The sequence below is a fragment of the Pseudophryne corroboree genome, chromosome 10, assembly GCF_028390025.1.
Source record: "Pseudophryne corroboree isolate aPseCor3 chromosome 10, aPseCor3.hap2, whole genome shotgun sequence".
NCBI classification, from domain to species: Eukaryota; Metazoa; Chordata; class Amphibia; order Anura; family Myobatrachidae; genus Pseudophryne; species Pseudophryne corroboree.
The window spans coordinates 9,487,035-9,503,132 of NC_086453.1; the positions used below are offsets into that span (position 1 = coordinate 9,487,035).

Sequence of the window (16,098 nt, forward strand, 5' to 3'; positions counted from 1 at the left end):
TGCCCGTAGCATCTGCTTCAGAGTACCATTGAATCTCTCGCAGAGTCCGTTAGTCTGGGGATGATAGGGGGCAGTGCGGAGTTGGCGCACTCCGCACTTCGCCCAGAGACACTGGACCAGATCACTCATGAACTGTGTCCCTTGATCGGTTAGGATCTCACTGGGGAACCCTACTCTACTAAATATGCCTAGCAGAGCGTCCGCTACCTTTTCCGCAGTGATGGCGGACAGAGCCACAGCCTCTGGATACCGGGTAGCATAATCCACCACGGTGAGGATGTATCTCTTCCCCGATCTACTGGGCACAGGTAGGGGACCGACTATGTCCACGGCCACTCGTTGGAAAGGTTCCCCGACTATTGGCAAAGACCTCAGGGGAGCCCGAGCACTGGGGCGTCCAAGCCGTTGGCACACATCACAGGACTTACAGTAGGTCCGGACGTCATCCGACACTCCGGGCCAAAAAAAGTTCTGCGTCAGGCGCCTCAGTGTTCGGTCCCTCCCCAGGTGTCCCGCCAAAGGAATTTCATGGGCAACTGACATCAGTTGCTCCCGAAAGCTCCTGGGAACCACCAGTTGAACTTTCTCCCGCACTGGCCTATCCCCCTCTACCTTGGCTACCCGGTACAGTAACCGTTTCCACCAGGTCACACTCCCTGCCCCCATCCCAACAAGGCCGCGGCCAGCTTGGCGCCTCATACCTTCCAGGGATGGGTCAGAGAGCTGAGCTTCCCTAAACTCCTGCCTGCGGCCCTCACTTTCTCCTAAGTTTGGACACTCTACAGGGGGAAGATTGGGGTCAGTCAAGTTGGGGTCAGTCATGGTAAGGTCGGGGTAGTCACTCATACTCACCGCCGGAGTTGGCAGACCACTAGGGACAGGAGCGTCGCTGGGCACCCGCACAGGATTCAACAAACTGGAACCGACATCCTCTGCGTTGCTAGGGGACGTAGGCCCACCAGAGGCAAGGGGCAGATGTGCTGATCTGGCCGCTGTGGTCTTTTCCTCTGGGATGGCTGACGCTGTGGTTGGCGGTTGTTCAGCCGCTAGGGTCTTTTCCTCTGGGCTGGGCGGTGCTGGCAGAGACGATGAAGACTGTAGTCTGGCCGCTTGACTCCGGGTGATGGCGTTCGCGAAGGCAGTAACGATCCCTCCACCGAGATCATTCCCCAAGACGACATCAGTTGGGAGGCCATCCATTACGGCAACATCTCTTAGCTCTTGTCCAGCTCCCCAGTCGAGGTAGACTCTGGCCATGGGCACTTCTCGCTCTAGCCCATCGGCCACTGTAACTTTTGCAGTGCAACCCTGCAGTACGGCAGCAGGGTCGACCAGGTGGGGGCTTACAACGGTTATGGAGGCCCCAGAGTCTCTTAAGCCTTCGCCCTGCAGGGATCCCACTTGGACCGGCTGCAGGTGCCGCCACATATTTGGTGGGGGCTTCTTAGCCATACAGGTGACTCTTTCCGTGGAGTCCACCTGTTTCTTGCCACACTCCATCGGACTGACTGGAGGGGGTACAGTCTCTGGAAGCTCATCTTCCCGGGTTAAGCAAGCAATCCGGGCTCCAGCACTCGGATTTGGGGCACGAGTCTGGGGTGCTTGGGATGCAGGACAGTTCATCCTCAGATGTCCGATCTTCCCACAGCCATAGCACTTTTTGTCCAGGCGTGGCTCCGATGGCCTCTGATTACTGGCAGGGGCACTGCGGGGCGGTTGCTGGCCAAAAGCACCAGGGTTGGAAGATGCTTGCTTTGGGGGGCGATGAGCTGAAGAGGGGTGTCCCCCTGGTGGTACAGTCTTTTGGGGTTGGCTGCTGGTTGGGCGCTTCTGCCCCTGCGGCCGAATTGCCACATATTTGTCTGCTAACTGGGCAGCCATCTTTAAGCTGGGTGGCTCCCGATCTAGCACCCACTCCTTCACTTCTGGGGCGCACCTGCGGTAGAACTGCTCCCTGCAGATCAGGTCGATCAGTGCGTCCCACGTAGTGGCTTCCGAATCCTTCACCCACTTCACCACGTACTGCCTCAGCTGGGTGGCGAACTGCTCATGGGTGCTGCTAGGATTCTTGGGCAAGTCTCTGAATTTCTTCCTGTAAGACTCAGGAGTGATGAAGAATCGCTGGAGGAGGGCCTTCTTGACTTCGTCGTAGTTCCCACAGTCCTCCGTCGCCACTCCTCGATAGGCCTCCAAGGCCTCTCCATGCAGAGTGGGCACAAGGTGTCTCACCCACTCTGACTTGGGTAGATCATGTAGTTTACAAGTCCTCTCAAAGACTTGCAAATGTCCATCAATGTCCCCATCACTGTCTGCAAACTTGGCAAACTGAACTCGTCCTGATCTGTGTACAACAGCTGACAACGGCTCCCGGGGTACCACGGCCTGTGATGCCCGCTCCGCATGCCACATCCGAATGACAAGCATGCGTTCTTGCTCCGTTGCCCTTTCCCCCAATTCCGCTAGCCGATCTGCTAGGGTATCCGGGTCGCCCCCCCTGGGACGTTGGGATCCTGGCCCTGCTTGGGATTGCTGGGAAATATGGCTGTTGTGAGAGAGGGCGGGGCTTGTGGATCTCACCGGTCCTGTGCGAAGGTCCACTGTTGGGTCGTCCTCTGCGATGCTGACGCCGTCAGTGTTTTCCACCTCCACCTGAGACTCCTCCCAGCTCCTGAGCGCCGCCTGCATGACGCTCCTGGACGCGTTGAAAGGGATTTCCACACCCTTCCCCTGGCATACGATCTCCAGATCCTCCTTGGACATTCCGCTGAATTCCGCCATCTTGTGCGTTCTCCTGCGCTGCAGTTACTCCTCTCCTGAGTAACTCGGCTTCTCCAATCGGGTGATGAAAAGCCGCCTGGGATTATCCCACCACTATGCCACCAATTTCTGTGACAGGACGATACCGTACGGAAGCACTCGCAGCTTCCGCGTCCCGTTGACTGCGCACAGAATGGAAGGTCAAGCCGCACGAGGCCTGACCACATAGGGGATTCCCGCTTACCGTCAGTAACCGCCTGTTACTGACTCCACCCACTGCGCTGTGGGCGGGTTCTCGCTGCCACCACCAAACTCCTAACCTGCCGTGGCGTTTGGAACCACGGTTCTGCTCTGTATGTGCCGACGCACTGCTTTACCACACCTGTGTGGTGTCGACGAATCCCCACTAGCCACTTGCTAGGCCTCTACCGGTAGCTGGCGGAAGGCGGAGCTTGGAGACGTCAGGTGCTTCCCTGGACAGCCGGAGGACGGGGCTAGGTTTGGCCTAACCCTGTTGGTCACAAGATGAAGCAGTCTTCTTGAGGCAAAGGTGTTTATTGCTCAAATAACCTTTAAAAAGGCTCCTCCCTATTGCTAGGGGCAACAGCATACAATTAAGATGTTTCAGCAGAAGAAGATGTTACAATACACAATCCTATGGGCCAACTGCCCTCCTTTTATCCCTCTCCAAGACCCTCTACCACAGGGGGTAAGCCCGCCCTGTGGTGTACAACCAATCAATGTTTACCCATGAGCTGTGCATGCTCTGGACTCATGCACACCTAACATTGTCCCCAATGGACAGTGGGGAGTGGCCGGTCTCCTTTGTCTCTCCCATCTGGGAGAGCAGGCTACTCCCACGGTGCCGTTCAGTCTGGCTGGGGGGAAGTTTTCCCTCCTAAACTGACTTCCAGAAACCTGCCCGGGACCCCTCTCACTGCCTGCAGCCTGGATTTGGGCTCCAGAGCTGGGCAGCCTGACTCCCCGGTCCAGGTCTCTGGTTCACTACGGCTGATCTCCATGGAGCTCCAAGAAACCCCTCAGCTTGTTCTATAGCTAAGCTGCTTCTCTTTCTCCCTGTCCCCATTGGAACTGTGAGGCTGGATGGGAAAGCATTCCGTTTTTAGGGAAAAGGTCTGGGAGAATCCATCAGCCTGCACAGCTATGGATTCCCCCCTCCTGGGACACACAATCAAGTAAGTGCATTTTATCTTTAAATACATTACATTTTTAAATCACACTGTACATTTCTCTTTAAATATACACTGAGCCTGTGCCCTGCACAGACTCTACATATTCAGGCACTGCAGTGCCTTCCCTAGCCCTGCAGCCTGGCTGCTAGGGCTCTCCCTCTCAGTGCTGGAGGCATGGGGCTGGCTTCCCCCATCCTTCAGCCTGCCTTCCTGCCTCTGGGGTTCCAGGGAGCTGGCTCTCCCTGTCCCCCCAGGGTGGCACTACTTTGGTGGCCTCGCCGCACGCAGCGGCGCACCCCCCTGTACCTAAGCCCGGCGGCCCGTGACTCTTGTCCCGGCCGCCGTGACTCTTGTCCCGGCCGCCGTGACTCTGGCTTTGTTGTGGTGCTGGGGCGCCGGGAGCGTAGCTCCCGGACCCCAGCGCTCATCATCTTGCTTGGCCGCCTAATGTGCCCACGCCGCTAGGGAGCCGGCTAGCCCGGTCCCCCATGAGCGGCGCCTGTCTGTTAGCCTCGCTGCAGCGTCCGGCGGGGAGCCGGGCTGCAGCGCACCCCCCTCGCCGACTAGCAGCCCGGGACGTCCGTCCCGGCTGCTGCGGCTGGCCACCCGTGCTGGGCTGAGGCGCCGGGAGCAGAGCTCCCGGCCCCCAGCGGCGGCTCTCACCTAGAGCACTGCAGCGGGAGCCGAGCTCCCAGCCGCAGCGCTCACCCTTCTCCCCGGCGCGCACACTCCAGTGCGCCCGGGGCTACACTGACCGCTGCCGGGAGCGGAGCTCCCGGACTCCGGCGGTCAGCGGCTGCCTCCTCTCCCCCGGCGCGCACACTCTGCTGAGCGCGCCGGGGAGCTGTCCTCCCTGCCGTGGTCTCCGGAGGGGTCCGGGACCACGGCGCATATGAAAATACAATTTTAAACAGTAATAAAACACGGCGCCTAGCGCCCGCAATACATTTCAAATTTGGCGCCAAGCGCCCCTTTGTCTTGGCAAATGGCGCCGGGCACTAGGGATTAACCCCTTCAGTGCCAGGGCGGCCATTTGCCTCGTGGCTGGGGCTCTCCGGCCACACTACTGATGCCCATTCTGACACCTGGTTACATGGGGAGGAGTTTATAGGTAGATTAACCCAATTCTTCATTCTATTGGCTAAATGTTACACCAATCATATTTCCCTCCTTGTGATATATATAACCAGTCTCTGGGAAGATTTCTTATGCTAATTCCTCCCAGTCCTGGACCCTGTCTCCCCCAGATATAGTTATACGCCCTCCTCTCCATACACCTAGTGCAGCATGGAGGGGCTCAGTGAGGGCGGCAGTGTAGGTGTGTAAGTGTCTGATGGGGTCACACAGAGAATAAAAGGACAGCTGTCCTGCCTCATAATCCAGGTATACCCTCACTCTGTCAGAGGGAATATTGCCAGCTAACGGGATATCTGTACTGTCATGTAACACTGAGCACTCATTATTAAACCTTCTCAAACACCAGGACTTGTTATTATCTCCAATGCGTGACTGATTCCCTCTTCTGTCTATACTGGGATAACACATCCCCACCCTCCAGCTCACTGACTGACTGACATCCACCTCCCAGTAATGTCGCCCTGAGGAGAATCCCCTGGTGCTTATTACCTGAGGATGACTCTGAAATCTCTCTGGTGTTACTGGGCGATTCTGGTTTATGTGTGAGCTGGATGCAGTTTTCCTGTCACCTGATATCTGTACATCATTAGCAGCTGTGGTTACATCCAGTAATATGTCTGTATCTTCCTGCACATAGATCCCTGTATTTATACCTGTTATTATGTCAGATAATGTGTGTAATGTCCCTGAGATGAGACCCACATCCAGATCTCCTGCACCACGGACCTGTCTATCATGTCTCTCTGTGTCCTCAGTGTCACAAAAGTCCCCTGTGTCTGGTTCCTGTAAGACAGTCACTGGATCAGACATATTACACAGCTCTTTGATCTGATGCATCTTCCCGGACAGCTCGTCCTTCTTCATTGCCAGCTGCTGGATCAGATCAGAGACTGAGAGTGAAAAGCACTGTTCCTGCCTGGAGATCTCACTCAGGACTCTCTTCTCCAGGTCTTTCAGCTGTCTCCTGAGGTCTCTAAACAGGGCAGTGACAGTCTCTGTTACACCAGCTGCTTTTCCCTGATCTTCTCTCCTGCACTTCTGCAGACTATGGAGTCTTTTCTCAGTCTCCGCTCTCCTTGTGGTCAGTTTCTGCAGAACATTTCTCAGTTTCTCCTTCTTCTTCTCAGAGGCCTCATCCAGCATCTCCACCAGGTGTCCCCGATGTTCTCCGGCCAAACTGCAGGACACACAGATACAGACATCGTCCTCAGTGCAGTAATACTCCAGGAACTTCTTATGTATGGAGCATTTCCTGTTCCCCAGGGCAGTGGTGGGATCAGATAAGACGTGCTCTGGTGACTTGCTGTGTACTCTCAGGTGATTATCACACAGAGGAGCCTCACAATGCAGACAGGATTTAGCAGCAGGTACAGGAGAGTGAATACAGTAAGTGCAGAGGATCCCAGTCTCCTCCTGATCTGGGCGAGTAGACAGGAAACTCCCCACTATGTTACACAGAGTTATGTTCCGTATCAGTGCAGGACGCTCCGGACACTCTGCTCTGCAGTCAGGACAGCTATAAACTCCTGTGTCCTCCTGTGTATCCAGCACACGATCAATACAGACCCGGCAGAAGTTGTGGCCACATCTCAGGGTTACATATAACTGTATAAATGCTCAGGCAGATGGAACAGTTCAGCTCCTGTCTCAGATCAGCAGACGCCATCGCTGCAGCAGGAGAGAGAAATTAAAGTGAAAGTCTCTGACACTCAGATATGCTGCAGTCACATTCTGCACACAGGGCGAGGGGGAGCTGTCACTCAGATTATAGCTACAGGCTCAGTTATACTAATGGTGCCCATACACATATGAGATTATCGGTACTATCCTTCGATTTCGACCCCATCTGTGAGAGAAATCGAAGGATTGTATGCACATTTTAGTACCTTTCGACGCGATGCGCGGGCACGCCGGTCGAATATCGCGTCTCAAGATATGTGCTGCACATAATATTTATCTAATCGCAGTGCGATCGCATGTGTTTCTAAAAAATAAGAATTTACTTACCGATAATTCTATTTCTCATAGTCCGTAGTGGATGCTGGGGACTCCGAAAGGACCATGGGGAATAGCGGCTCCGCAGGAGACTGGGCACAAAAGTAAAAAGCTTTAGGACTACCTGGTGTGCACTGGCTCCTCCCCCTATGACCCTCCTCCAAGCCTCAGTTAGGATACTGTGCCCGGACGAGCGTACACAATAAGGAAGGATTTTGAATCCCGGGTAAGACTCTTTCCAGCCACACCAATCACACCGTACAACTTGTGATCTGAACCCAGTTAACAGCATGATAACAGAGGAGCCTCTGAAAAGATGGCTCACAACAACAATAACCCGATTTTTGTAACAATAACTATGTACAAGTAATGCAGACAATCCGCACGTGGGATGGGCGCCCAGCATCCACTACGGACTATGAGAAATAGAATTATCGGTAAGTAAATTCTTATTTTCTCTAACGTCCTAGTGGATGCTGGGGACTCCGAAAGGACCATGGGGATTATACCAAAGCTCCCAAACGGGCGGGAGAGTGCGGATGACTCTGCAGCACCGAATGAGAGAACTCCAGGTCCTCCTCAGCCAGGGTATCAAATTTGTAGAATTTAGCAAACGTGTTTGCCCCTGACCAAGTAGCAGCTCGGCAAAGTTGTAAAGCCGAGACCCCTCGGGCAGCCGCCCAAGATGAGCCCACTTTCCGTGTGGAATGGGCTTTTACAGATTTTGGCTGTGGCAGGCCTGCCACAGAATGTGCAAGCTGAATTGTACTACAAATCCAACGAGCAATCGTCTGCTTAGAAGCAGGAGCACCCAGCTTGTTGGGTGCATACAGGATAAACAGCGAGTCAGATTTTCTGACTCCAGCCGTCCTGGAAACATATATTTTCAGGGCCCTGACTACGTCCAGCAACTTGGAATCCTCCAAGTCCCTAGTAGCCGCAGGCACCACAATAGGCTGGTTTAAGTGAAATGCTGAAACCACCTTAGGGAGAAATTGAGGACGAGTCCTCAATTCTGCCCTGTCCGTATGAAAAATTAGGTAAGGGCTTTTATAGGATAAAGCCGCCAATTCTGAAACACGCCTGGCTGAAGCCAGGGCTAACAGCATTACCACTTTCCATGTGAGATATTTTAAGTCCACAGTGGTGAGTGGTTCAAACCAATGTGATTTTAGGAATCCCAAAACTACATTGAGATCCCAAGGTGCCACTGGAGGCACAAAAGGAGGCTGTATATGCAGTACTCCCTTGACAAACGTCTGAACTTCAGGAACAGAAGCTAGTTCTTTTTGGAAGAATATTGACAGGGCCGAAATTTGAACCTTAATGGACCCTAATTTGAGGCCCATAGACAGTACTGTTTGCAGGAAATGCAGGAATCGACCCAGTTGAAATTCCTCTGTAGGGGCCTTCCTGGCCTCGCACCACGCAACATATTTTCGCCAAATACGGTGATAATGTTGTACGGTCACATCCTTCCTGGCTTTGATCAGGGTAGGGATGACTTCATCCGGAATGCCTTTTTCCTTCAGGATCCGGCGTTCAACCGCCATGCCGTCAAACGCAGCCGCGGTAAGTCTTGGAACAGACATGGTCCCTGCTGGAGCAGGTCCTTTCTTAGAGGTAGAGGCCACGGGTCTTCCGTGAGCATCTCTTGAATTTCCGGGTACCAAGTCCTTCTTGGCCAATCCGGAGCCACGAGTATAGTCTTTACTCCTCTCCTTCTTATGATTCTCAGTACTTTTGGTATGAGAGGAAGAGGAGGGAACACATACACTGACTGGTACACCCACGGTGTTACCAGAGCGTCCACAGCTATTGCCTGAGGGTCCCTTGACCTGGCGCAATATCTGTCCAGTTTTTTGTTGAGGCGGGACGCCATCATGTCCACCTTTGGTTTTTCCCAACGGTTCACAATCATGTGGAAGACTTCTGGGTGAAGTCCCCACTCCCCCGGGTGAAGATCGTGTCTGCTGAGGAAGTCTGCTTCCCAGTTGTCCACTCCCGGAATGAACACTGCTGACAGTGCTATCACATGATTTTCCGCCCAGCGAAGAATCCTTGCCACTTCCGTCATTGCCCTCCTGCTTCTCGTGCCGCCCTGTCTGTTTACGTGGGCGACTGCCGTGATGTTGTCCGACTGGATCAACACCGGCTGACCCTGAAGCAGAGGTCTTGCCTGACTTAGGGCATTGTAAATGGCCCTGAGTTCCAGGATATTTATGTGAAGTGACGTTTCCATGCTTGACCACAAGCCCTGGAAATTTCTTCCCTGTGTGACTGCTCCCCAGCCCCTCAGGCTGGCATCCGTGGTCACCAGGACCCAATCCTGAATGCCGAATCTGCGGCCCTCTAGGAGATGAGCACTCTGTAACCACCACAGGAGAGACACCCTTGTCCTTGGAGACAGGGTTATCCGCTGATGCATTTGAAGATGCGATCCGGACCATTTGTCCAGCAGATCCCACTGAAAAGTTCTTGCGTGGAATCTGCCGAATGGAATCGCTTCGTAAGAAGCCACCATCTTTCCCAGGACCCTTGTGCATTGATGTACTGACACTTGGCCTGGTCTTAGGAGGTTCCTGACTAGGTCGGATAACTCCCTGGCTTTCTCTTCTGGGAGAAACACCTTTTTCTGTACTGTGTCCAGAATCATTCCTAGGAACAGCAGACGTGTCGTCGGAATCAGCTGCGATTTTGGAATATTTAGAATCCATCCGTGCTGTCGTAGTACTACTTGAGATAGTGCTACTCCGACCTCTAACTGTTCTCTGGACCTTGCCCTTATCAGGAGATCGTCCAAGTAAGGGATAATTAAGACGCCTTTTCTTCGAAGAAGAATCATCATTTCGGCCATTACCTTGGTAAAGACCCGGGGTGCCGTGGACAATCCAAACGGCAGCGTCCGAAACTGATAGTGACAGTTCTGTACCACAAACCTGAGGTACCCTTGGTGAGAAGGGCAAATTGGGACATGGAGGTAAGCATCCTTGATGTCCAGAGACACCATATAGTCCCCTTCTTCCAGGTTCGCTATCACTGCTCTGAGTGACTCCATCTTGAACTTGAACCTTTTTATGTAAGTGTTCAAGGATTTCAGATTTAAAATGGGTCTCACCGAGCCGTCCGGCTTCGGTACCACAAACAGCGTGGAATAATACCCCTTTCCCTGTTGTAGGAGGGGTACCTTGATTATCACTTGCTGGGAATACAGCTTGTGAATGGCTTCCAATACCGCCTCCCTGTCGGGGGGAGACGTTGGTAAAGCAGACTTCAGGAACCGGCGAGGGGGAGACGTCTCGAATTCCAATTTGTACCCCTGAGATACTACCTGCAGGATCCAGGGGTCCACTTGCGAGTGAGCCCACTGCGCGCTGAAATTCTTGAGACGGGCCCCCACCGTGCCTGAGTCCGCTTGTAAGGCCCCAGCGTCATGCTGAGGACTTGGCAGAAGCGGGGGAGGGCTTCTGTTCGTGGGAAGAGGCTGTCTGCTGCAGTCTTTTTCCCCTTCCTCTGCCCCGGGGCAGATATGAGTGGCCTTTTGCCCGCTTGCCCTTATGGGGACGAAAGGACTGAGCCTGAAAAGACGGTATCTTTTTCTGCTGTGAGGTGACTTGGGGTAAAAAGGTGGATTTCCCAGCCGTTGCCGTGGCCACCAGGTCCGATAGACCGACCCCAAATAACTCCTCCCCTTTATACGGCAATACTTCCATATGCCGTTTGGAATCCGCATCACCTGACCACTGTCGCGTCCATAACCCTCTTCTGGCAGAAATGGACATCGCACTTACTCTTGATGCCAGAGTGCAAATATCCCTCTGTGCATCACGCATATATAGAAATGCATCCTTTAAATGCTCTATAGTCAATAATATATTGTCCCTGTCCAGGGTATCAATATTTTCAGTCAGGGAATCCGACCAAGCCACCCCAGCACTGCACATCCAGGCTGAGGCGATTGCTGGTCGCAGTATAATACCAGTATGTGTGTATATACTTTTTAGGATATTTTCCAGCTTCCTATCAGCTGGTTCCTTGAGGGCGGCCGTATCAGGAGACGGTAACGCCACTTGTTTTGATAAGCGTGTGAGCGCCTTATCCACTCTAGGGGGTGTTTCCCAGCGCGCCCTAACCTCTGGCGGGAAAGGGTATAATGCCAATAATTTTTTAGAAATTAGCATTTTTTTATCGGGGGAAACCCACGCTTCATCACACACCTCATTTAATTCATCTGATTCAGGAAAAACTACGGGTAGTTTTTTCACACCCCACATAATGCCCTTTCTTGTGGTACTTGTAGTATCAGAAATGTTCAAAACCTCCTTCATTGCCGTGATCATGTAACGTGTGGCCCTACTGGAAAATACGTTTGTTTCCTCACCGTCGACACTGGAGTCAGTGTCCGTGTCAGTGTCTGTATCGACCTGAGGTAACGGGCGTTTTATAGCCCCTGACGGTGTTTGAGACGCCTGTACAGGTATTAACTGATTTGCCGGCTGTCTCATGTCGTCAACAGTCTTTTGTAAAGTGCCGACACTATCACGTAATTCTTTCCATAAGACCATCCAGTCAGGTGTCGACTCCCTAGGGGGTGACATCACTAACACAGGCAATTGCTCCGCCTCCACACCATTTTCCTCCTCATACATGTCGACACAGCGTACCGACACACAGCACACACACAGGGAATGCTCTGATAGAGGACAGGACCCCACTAGCCCTTTGGGGAGACAGAGGGAGAGTTTGCCAGCACACACCAGAGCGCTATATATATACAGGGATAACCTTATATAAGTGTTTTTCCCTAATATAGCTGCTGTATATATTAATATGCCAATTTAGTGCCCCCCTTCTCTTGTTTTACCCTGTTTCTGTAGTGCAGGACTGCAGGGGAGAGTCAGGGAGCCTTCCTCCAACGGAGCTGTGAGGAAAAAATGGCGCCAGTGTGCTGAGGAGATAGGCTCCGCCCCCTTCTCGGCGGCCTTTCTCCCGCTTTTTAATGGAAAAATTGGCAGGGGTTAAATGCATCCATATAGCCCAGGAGCTATATGTGATGTATTTTTTGCCAAAAAAAGGTTTTTTATTGCGTCTCAGGGCGCCCCCCCCAGCGCCCTGCACCCTCAGTGACCGGAGTGTGAAGTGTGCTGAGAGCAATGGCGCACAGCTGCGGTGCTGTGCGCTACCTTATTGAAGACCAGGACGTCTTCTGCCGCCGATTTTCCGGACCTCTTCACTCTTCTGGCTCTGTAAGGGGGCCGGCGGCGCGGCTCCGGGACCCATCCATGGCTGGGCCTGTGATCGTCCCTCTGGAGCTAATGTCCAGTAGCCTAAGAAGCCCAATCCACTCTGCACGCAGGTGAGTTCGCTTCTTCTCCCCTTAGTCCCTCGGTGCAGTGAGCCTGTTGCCAGCAGGTCTCACTGAAAATAAAAAACCTACTTTAAACTTTTACACTAAGCAGCTCAGGAGAGCCCCTTAGCCTGCACCCGTCTCGTTCGGGCACAAAAATCTAACTGAGGCTTGGAGGAGGGTCATAGGGGGAGGAGCCAGTGCACACCAGGTAGTCCTAAAGCTTTTTACTTTTGTGCCCAGTCTCCTGCGGAGCCGCTATTCCCCATGGTCCTTTCGGAGTCCCCAGCATCCACTAGGACGTTAGAGAAACACATGCTATATATCGCACTGCGATGTGCGATGGGCAGCCGGTGCCCCTCCCACTCGGCGGTGACGTGCCCATCACGTGATTACCATGCGATCTATCGCATGATCGCATGGTAATCTTTTTGGCAGTTCAGGTGCTATGAAAGAACTGCCGTTGCGATGCCCCGCGATGACGCACTAGTGTATGGGCACCATAAGGGACGCACCCAAAATATAAAGGGACATCATGCAGAACAGTGTACTTGGGTCCTAATTCAGTAAGGATTGCATTTGCAAAGCTCAAAGGCAATCCTTAGCAACACAAATGCAGGAGGTGCATATCACCACCTGCCTCCATACCACCTCCTTCCTGCATACCACCTCCTGCCTCCATACCACCTCATTCCTCCATACCACCTTCTGCCTTCATACCACCTCCTTCCTGCATACCACCTCCTGCCTCCATACCACCTCCTTCCTGCATACCACTTCCTTCCTGCATACCACCTTCTGCCTCCATACCACCTCCTTCCTGCATACCACCTCCTGCCTCCATACCACCTCCTGCCTCCATACCACCTCCTTCCTGCATACCACCTCCTGCCTCCATACCACCTCCTGCCTCCATACCACCTCCTTCCTGCATACCACCTCCTGCCTCCATGCCACCTCCTTCCTGCATACCACTCCTGCCTCCATACCACCTCCTTCCTGCATACCACCTCCTTCCTCCATACCACCTTCTGCCTCCATACCACCTCCTTCCTGCATACCACCTCCTGCCTCCATACCACCTCCTGCCTCCATACCACCTCCTTCCTGCATACCACTTCCTTCCTTCATACCACCTTCTGCCTCCATACCACCTCCTTCCTGCATACCACCTCCTGCCTCCATACCACCTCCTTCCTCCATACCACCTTCTGCCTCCATACCACCTCCTTCCTGCATACCACCTCCTGCCTCCATACCACCTCCTGCCTCCATACCACCTCCTTCCTGCATACCACTTCCTTCCTTCATACCACCTTCTGCCTCCATACCACCTCCTTCCTGCATACCACCTCCTGCCTCCATACCACCTCATTCCTCCATACCACCTTCTGCCTCCATACCACCTCCTTCCTGCATACCACTTCCTGCCTCCATACCACCTCCTGCCTCCATACCACCTCCTTCCTGCATACCACTTCCTTCCTTCATACCACTTTCTGCCTCCATACCACCTCCTTCCTGCATACCACCTCCTGCCTCCATACCACCTCCTGCCTCCATACCACCTCCTTCCTGCATACCACCTCCTGCCTCCATACCACCTCCTGCCTCCATACCACCTCCTTCCTGCATACCACCTCCTGCCTCCATGCCACCTCCTTCCTGCATACCACTCCTGCCCCCATACCACCTCCATACCACCTCCTTCCTCCATATCACCTCCTTCCTCCATATCACCTCCTGCCTCCATACCACCTCCTTCCTCCATACCACCTCCTTCCTGCATACCACCTCCTGCCTCCATACCACCTCCTTCCTCCGTACAACCTCCTTCCTGCATACCACCTCCTGCCTCCATACCACCTCCTGCCTCCATACCACCTCCTTCCTGCATACCACCTCCTTCCTGCATACCACCTCCTGCCTCCATACCACCTCCTGCCTCCATACCACCTCCTTCCTGCATACCACCACCTGCCTCCATACCACCTCCTTCCTGCATACCACCTCCTGCCTCCATACCACCTCCTGCCTCCATACCACCTCCTTCCTGCATACCACCTCCTTCCTCCATACCACCTCCTGCCTCCATACCACCTCCTTCCTGCATACCACCACCTGCCTCCATACCACCTCCTTCCTGCATACCACCTCCTGCCTCCATACCACCTCCTTCCTGCATACCACCTCCTGCCTCCATACCTCCTTCTGCCTCCATACCACCTCCTTCCTACATTTGCGATCTTTAAACTGCAATGTCCCGGACGCCGGATGCCCCAGCCCCTGTCCCACCCCCAAATGCTTGTTTGCATTTTAGCAATGCGACCGCAGGACCCGCTCTGCACATGCTCAGAATGGGTCTGATTATCGGGAATTTATGGCATTACACAAACATTGCTGCCATAAAAAAACTGTTATTTAGCTTGTTACAACTTCATTAATAAATAGATACTGACAGAGGCATAAATAACAGTTGTAAAAAAGAAAGCGTTATGGTAAAACTTACCTTCGTTAACTCTTTTTCTTTGAAGTCCATGGGATGCACTGGGATAACCTTGAGTATGGCCGGTGGAGACCAGGATTGGCACCTAACAGTACAAGCTTGTGATCCTCCTCGGATGCACTGTGCTCTTCTCAGCTCATACACCACCCTCATGCTCAGGCACATCAATTTTAGGGGGTCATTCAGACCTGATCACTGCTGTGGTTTTCACACAGCGGGCGATCAGGTCCTAACTGCGCATGCGTAAGCACCGCAATGTGCAGGCACGTCAGACAACGGGCATCAGCGGTCAGCGACGGGATGGTGTGAAAAAAATGAACGCACGGGCGTTCGCAAGGTGATTGACAGGAAGAGGCCATTTGTGGGTGGTAACTGAGCGTTTACACGTTTAAACGCTCATTTACTTACTTAGTTAATTAGCGGCCATATTGGGCCTACTGGTATATAAGACCCAAAAAGTGACCACCTAACCACCTTTGAAAAAGCTGCCAGGTGCAGCGAAACGCGTAAGTTGTTACCTACCTCACTACAGACTCACACATTCATCTCCGGACCAGCCTCCCACATTTGAACATCCCTTGGATTACAAATACCGGTACCGTGGACTGCCTATACCTTCGTCATAAGAATTGGTGAGGATCTGGGACTGCAATATACCCCTATAGAGAATCCTCTTGTGACTTAGGTATTTATACCAATGGACATATATTATACCGGGACTATTTGCTTAGTGGATAAGAAGGCATTAGAACAGGAACGGAGAAATGTTATTGTGCTGATGTGATATGCTCGCCATGTGAGGTTGTTTTATGCAATTCAAATTTTATGGGTTTATCGAGACTACAATAAAAAGTTTTTATTTTTAATTGAAATTGTGCAATTAAGTATTCATCAATATAGCGCTGCTAATTGTTTTTTTTACAAACCTTTGTTTCTTAAAGGGACTGACTATCCCATTTTATAGCACCTGCTAAAAATTGACAAAGGCGCTCTGACTTAGCGCCGTATATATACCTTCGTATATTATTCCATTCGTTTACAGGGAGTGTCTGGAAAAATGCAGGCAGAATCAAGTGTTTTCAGGGAGTGTGTCTGACGTCAGCTCCGGCCCCGATCAGCCTGTTCTCATCGCTCTTTAGCAGTAAGTCCTGGACTGCACACAG

The 16,098-nt window shown here is 52.7% G+C and overlaps 1 pseudogene; it reads right to left on the reverse strand.

The window, feature by feature from the left end:
* Nucleotides 1-5,052: 5,052 nt before the first annotated feature.
* On the reverse strand, nt 5,053-6,753 carry LOC134966882 (E3 ubiquitin/ISG15 ligase TRIM25-like; annotated as a pseudogene).
* Between the last annotated feature and the right edge of the window lie 9,345 nt (nt 6,754-16,098).